The sequence below is a fragment of the Thunnus albacares genome, chromosome 8, assembly GCF_914725855.1.
Source record: "Thunnus albacares chromosome 8, fThuAlb1.1, whole genome shotgun sequence".
NCBI lineage: Eukaryota > Metazoa > Chordata > Actinopteri > Scombriformes > Scombridae > Thunnus > Thunnus albacares.
The window spans coordinates 31,935,499-31,941,687 of NC_058113.1; positions in this window are offsets into that span (position 1 = coordinate 31,935,499).

A 6,189-nucleotide genomic window follows, 5' to 3' on the forward strand; every position below is an offset into this window, starting at 1 on the left:
GCTATCTACGTCAAAGTAGAGAAACCATCTCTTAACAGGGGAGGAGGTCTACGACACCACTTATCCCCCACCCACATCGCTGTCCTTTCATCCCTTCCCAGGAGACTTCACAACCATTCATATTTGGCCTGATGTGACAACTCCGACTGTCATTTACACTTGGCCTCAGGTGACTCCAACAACTCTAACGATTTTTGTTATAATGGTATCAATGATGGAAAAGAAAAGAAATTTCTTTTGCAGATTTTGTACTTATTTAGATAAATGAATGACTATTGTTTTGTTTGGACTCTGGTAATGGAAAGCAGACAGCTACCAGATGACTTGAGAAGCTGATCAGGGATGTATTATGGTCCTTAACCATTGAAGGACTTACAGATGAGCTGACATCATTTAAACTCTTTTCTATGACACACTGGAATCCAGAACAGACACTTTAGAATTGGTGTGATGCATTCAGTTTTTTCTTTGTATGGATCTTTGGAGCAGCACGTCATCTCTTTTCCATACATGTGTGTGAGGGAGACAATCATCTTGTCATCTCTTTCTCTGAGCTGTCCCTGCATTCTCACAGCTAGCCTAGCGTGACTTCCTAGCTGCTCCCCTTCGTTCGCGGCGCTGCCTCGGCCCCCGGCGAGGCCCTGCTGAGCCACATGCTCCCTCAATGGGCTCACTCAATTAACAGGCCATGAAGCCCCCGACCTCTCCCGACCTCCACCGACCCCCTCGAGTCACGCACCTCCACAATGCCTGGAGCTCAGAGGCATGCGTGCGGTGGAAGTGGCTGATTTGGGGGAGCAGGCGGGTGGGTTGGGAGTGGGGGCGGGAGGGGGGGGGGGATTCGGTATGGAGGTGAGAGCGTGAGGGGACGGGTGGTGGTGGTAGGGGGGGTCAGTCAGTACTCTTTTGTTCCGGTGGTGTCCAGCTTGCCCCCCTTCACCCCTGGTGTCTTTCATAAGGAGTGTGTAATAACTGCCTTTGTTGGTTTTTCCTCTTGTAATGGGTCCAGTGGGAGGCCTTGTTAGTGCGCGGGGTGCTAAGCCAGGGGACCTCGCAGGAACTCTGGGATTAGAGGCTGCCCAATTCTGCCCTAAATGTGATCCTTCCCTGTCACAATGGTCATTCAGCCACCGGATGAATAGGATTTCTTTAGATCATCCTAATTGCAAATGCTTTTTTGTTCTATCTAAGGGTCTTAAATTTTGGGTTTGCTTAGTCATCTAAGGTAGAATTAAAGGCCCAGTATGCGGTTTGAGGGAAGTTAAAGAGAAGTGTGATTTACAGAGTGGCACATCAATGATATAATGACCTCAAGGAATTAAAGTAATGGAGACCCTTAAAATGAGGAAAGCTGCTTATTAAAGTAGAAAGTGGCAGGACAGGATTTAATGTATTTTTAGATTTGTGATGAGGCACTGAATGTGTTCTTACTTTTAATTTTTAAGGCTTTTAATTTAGGCAAAACACGTTTCTTAGTGTTCAAAGTATCTACAACTCTCAATACATTTTTGTGCCTAATTTGGTAACAAATTAGGGACTGTACAAAAATTATTGTGTTGAATGTGATGGCTGACCCTTATGGTTCAATTTTTAAAAAATCAGGGCCTTTCCCAGCTTTATTAAAATCTTCAATAGACCCTCCCCTTAACTTAGAAAGAGACTTTAACACCTTCCCACCTAATATCTAAAAAAAATATAACAGTGTTGATTTGACAGAACTCATTCGATCTTAAAAACTTAAAGTGCATAAAGATTTTTGAGCTTAATATGTAAATTGAATTGTAATTTTAACACTATCCACCAAATTTCACATGAAAAATATGGCAAATGAAGAGCTGAACAGTTATCACAACTGTCAGTGACTAAATGAACCGGGCACAGTTAGCAGCTCTTTGCAGCTCAAAAAAAGGCTGAAATGAAATAAGTCCAGGTCTGAATTTCTTTCCCAGTACACCCTTGCCTCATAATACATAACCCTCCCCCTTGTTTAACATGCCCTTCCTTCCTAATAATTTTCATACAGTCCCTAAAGCTAATTTGGTAAAAGCATCACAACAATGTATATGCAGTACACAAATTATGTAAAAAATTCAAAACCTCCTAAAACGTATAATTTTAAACACATCTCTGTATATAATTTGGGGGCAATGTCTGCTTAAAAAGGTCAAAAGATGTGTTTAGGAGAGAGTATCTTTTACCATGTGTTTCTATAACTGTAATCATAAGGGGAGGTCCAGGCGTGGCAGGTCGCACTCTGCTTTCACACGCAGGATTTGTCGACCACAGGCCAGCTATGAAAGAGGCGAACATTTGAGGGCCCCGAAATGAACACTGCCACTACTTTTGTTGATTTGGCATTCACAAGGCTAGCCATTTTTCAGGGAGGAAATTCAAGTGAAGCACTCCCAAGTACTCGTAGAGCACTGAAGGCAATTTCCCCTCAGTCAAGTGGCTGAAACCCTCTCCAGCTGAACAACTTCCTGCATTTACTCAGCACCCCCCACCGACACCCCTGCTCCATCATCACCCTGCTTAGCTGGCATCAGTCACAACCTCTCAGCGGGTCACTGCTCCTTCCAGAATGGTGACGAGGGGGCTACGACCACGGCTTTGTTCTGGGATATAATCTGGAACTAAACTAAAAACATAGCACTGAAAATCACAGCCGGAGCCCCAAAATGTAGCTTTAAGTTTTTGTGTTTTCTTTACGTAACATCTCATGGACTGTTTTCTGTTCATAGCTGGCACCTATGCAACTCGAACAACACAGCAGCGTTTCCAGATTTCCATATTTTCCAGTGATGATCATCAACATGTTGACAAGTGTTGATTGGAGAGTTGATGGGATGACTGTTCAAAACTATAATAAGTGCTAAATTAACTCTGATGAGTGTGCACTTCCAGATGCACCGCAGACGTTTTGATATTTATATTCTGAGTGCAATTTACACAATTTTGCTGTGAAGGATCTCAGCAAAAACATAAGCACATGGAATAATTATGCAATCAAAAGATTATCCCTGCATCTTATGCAAAGAAGATGCAGAGATATGAAGTTATGAAGTACATTTACTGGAAAGTATATACAGTTATGAGACTTAATACTTTTATTCAATTAAAAAAAAGGGGAAATTTTACTTAATTTCTGCTTCAAATAAAAAAAAAAATCATTAGTTGTTGTCACAGCCAACATGTTATGAATTTTATGAATGTCACCACACCTACTTTTTGACATTTTGGTTCTGATTCTGGGGCATTTTGTGGTCACAGATAAGATTTTCTTTAGGGTTAAGGGTAATAATAAAAGACGTTGACACACTCACTTGATAAAATGATGCATTTTTGTACAAATGACTATGAATCAGTATCTGATGTCCTGTCAGTGTGTCAGATCCACACAGTGGTTTTACCCTCTGCCCTATTACGGCCTCCACAGGGCTGAGAGCGGGCTGAGCACTCCCACAGGGGACCAGGAGGTCCTGAGGGAGCCTATTAACCCATTATGTTCACCTCCAGAGCAGTGTTAAGGACAACAATCACATACGAGCTGGAGGCTGAGCCACAGGAGGCTACAGCTGCTTTGAACAATCCTGTGTAGCCTGAGGCGCTGATCAGCACCATTCCCATGCCATGCCTTGCTCAAGGGCCACATGTGGAGAAGTAAGGTGATGGCTCAAGAGTGTAATATGACTTCTTGGACTTAAGTGTGTCATTCTATCAAAGGAAAGTCAGAAATAATGTATAATTTATGTATAATCAGGCAGGGTCATAGCAGGATTTTACAAATACTAGGGTCTTTTTCAGGGTTTTTAAGAGTTTGCTTGCTGGTTTGAACAAAAAAATGAAACAGTCGGCTTGCTATAAGACTACTATTTAACTATTATCATTCCCAGACACATGGTTAACAAATGAAAGGGTTTTATTCTTTTAAAATGTTACAAAAATGTGTGCATTTAAGTGAGGAGAGCAGGCCCCATGAAACAAAGCAGATGTTGAAATACTATATATAAGACATTTTTTTATTATTATTAATCACATTTGGCATCTGTGACCATTTCCTTTCAGCCACACCAAAAAAAAAAAAAAAAAGAAAAAAGAAAACGTGCTTATGACATGTCTATATGAATTATATAAACCCATGTACACCACATCATATGAAATTCTGCAGAAATCAGCAAAAATTGATTTTCCAAACCTGATTTCCACGACAGGATGAAAAAACATCCATACTCCCCAAAATACAGAGGATATGACTTCATTGTCATAGCTTTGATGGTGTAATCAATTAATATGATGTTAATAATTCCTATTAATTTTAAGATTGTATTTAGAAGTTGTGCGGGTGCAACTCACACACATGAGTGGGGTTATATAAACTTATTTTAATAGCTCTACCCCAAATCATAATTTAGGTCAAACTCAGACAACAATTTGTTCTGCAGCCTTTAATTACTTGTAATTATGCAGTTATTATAATTATACAAGCACACTACAGAATATATCTTAAGCAACAGAAATTAAAACAATTAACATGAAGATTTCACCCAATATAATGATAGCTGTTGTACAAGCAATAAATACAGTAGACCACAAAAAGATTTCTATTTATATATATCAAGGCCCTCAACATTTTGCAAACAAGCCCATCTCTGGAAGACATATTAGACAATAGAATAATTACCATAATCATGATTATTTTTCTCTGCATTTTAATTAGCCCTATGAAGCTCAATTAAGCTCTTCAGTACGGGCGCCTATTCAGTAAACAGCTGTCCACCTGTCTTCTCGTTCCTGGGAAAAGACTGCGGCGCCTGTTCACGCCGAGGTACCATCATCAAATCGGGTGGGGGGGTCAGACGAGGCCCCTGCAGCCTGCAAGGGGCCCTAGATATGAGAGGCGCTTAATGCCTTACAGAGGCAGCCAAACAGGAAGGACATCATTAAGGTATGCTGATAGCTTGCTTACAAACTAACTTGAATATATGAATATAAAAATGATTAAAATAAATAGTTCATGATGTAAAATTGTAATTGTAAGATAATGAATATGTGGTGTAGAAAAAGACGGTTGTTGGCAAATAATGTCATTTACTGTAGGTGTTGAAGTTACACTGATACACTCTCATTCAAAAATAGTAATAGTATAATAGTCCTCAAATATAAGACAACTCCCCACTTTTTCAAATGTAATTTCCAGATTAAAATATTGTTTTATATTTGGGCCAATATGGTTATGTGTTTTCTGGTTTTGGTACTACAGTTCCCATCATGCTTTGGGTGATTCAAACACAGTAGTAATGTCATGTTGCCATGGAGTCGGTGAAAGAACAGTGACTCCAAATTTGTTTACATTTAACATCAGATGTCATGCTGCATTAGCTGCTAGCATTTCCTGTTTGCACTGTAACCCTGGAAACAGACAATAATCAAATTAATTTCTTTTAATACTGAAGAAAAAGTGTGAATTTGATGATTGTGAGACAACATTTGAGGTTTTTACATGATTTTATGATAAGTAGATTTACAGAGGATTGTTGGATAAGTTGTGGCGATTCCAGCAGGATATCTGTGTCATTGGTCAAACATTTGATAAAGTATAAGTTAGTGAGGGAATAACTTAGTAGTAGTTACTCAAACTAGTTTTTACAATACATTTGAGTATTTGCATGTTTCTTTTATTAGCTGTGTCAAGCTCAGAATGAATCCTGTGAAGTCTGACTATCTGACAACATAAGACAAAGTGACCATATAGTAGTATAGGTGTATTTTAAAGGAATGGTTTGTTGATGATACGTCGTCCTCTTCTTACTCCCTCCACCCCACCTCAGTGGCATTAATCAGCCCTCATACTCAGGCCTCGAGGAGACCATATCTAACAAGGACACCCGCTTTCTTCGGCTGTTTGATCCCCGAAAGTGAAACTGTGTTAATTACACAGTGAGAGACAAACCCCATCTGGATTGGAGGCATTAACCCTTTCCGCTGTGATTGCAATACAGTCATTAAGCTTTTAAGAAAAAAAAGGACTAATGATGACCAGCCTTCATCATAACAAGTAGAGACTTGATTGCACTGCCACTTGCCTCTCGCCCACCTTTTTAAAAATGACTAAATCATTATAATATAATTTTTCATTGATTATTTCACTTTTCATTCAGCCCTCATTATAACACATTATTATACAGCTTA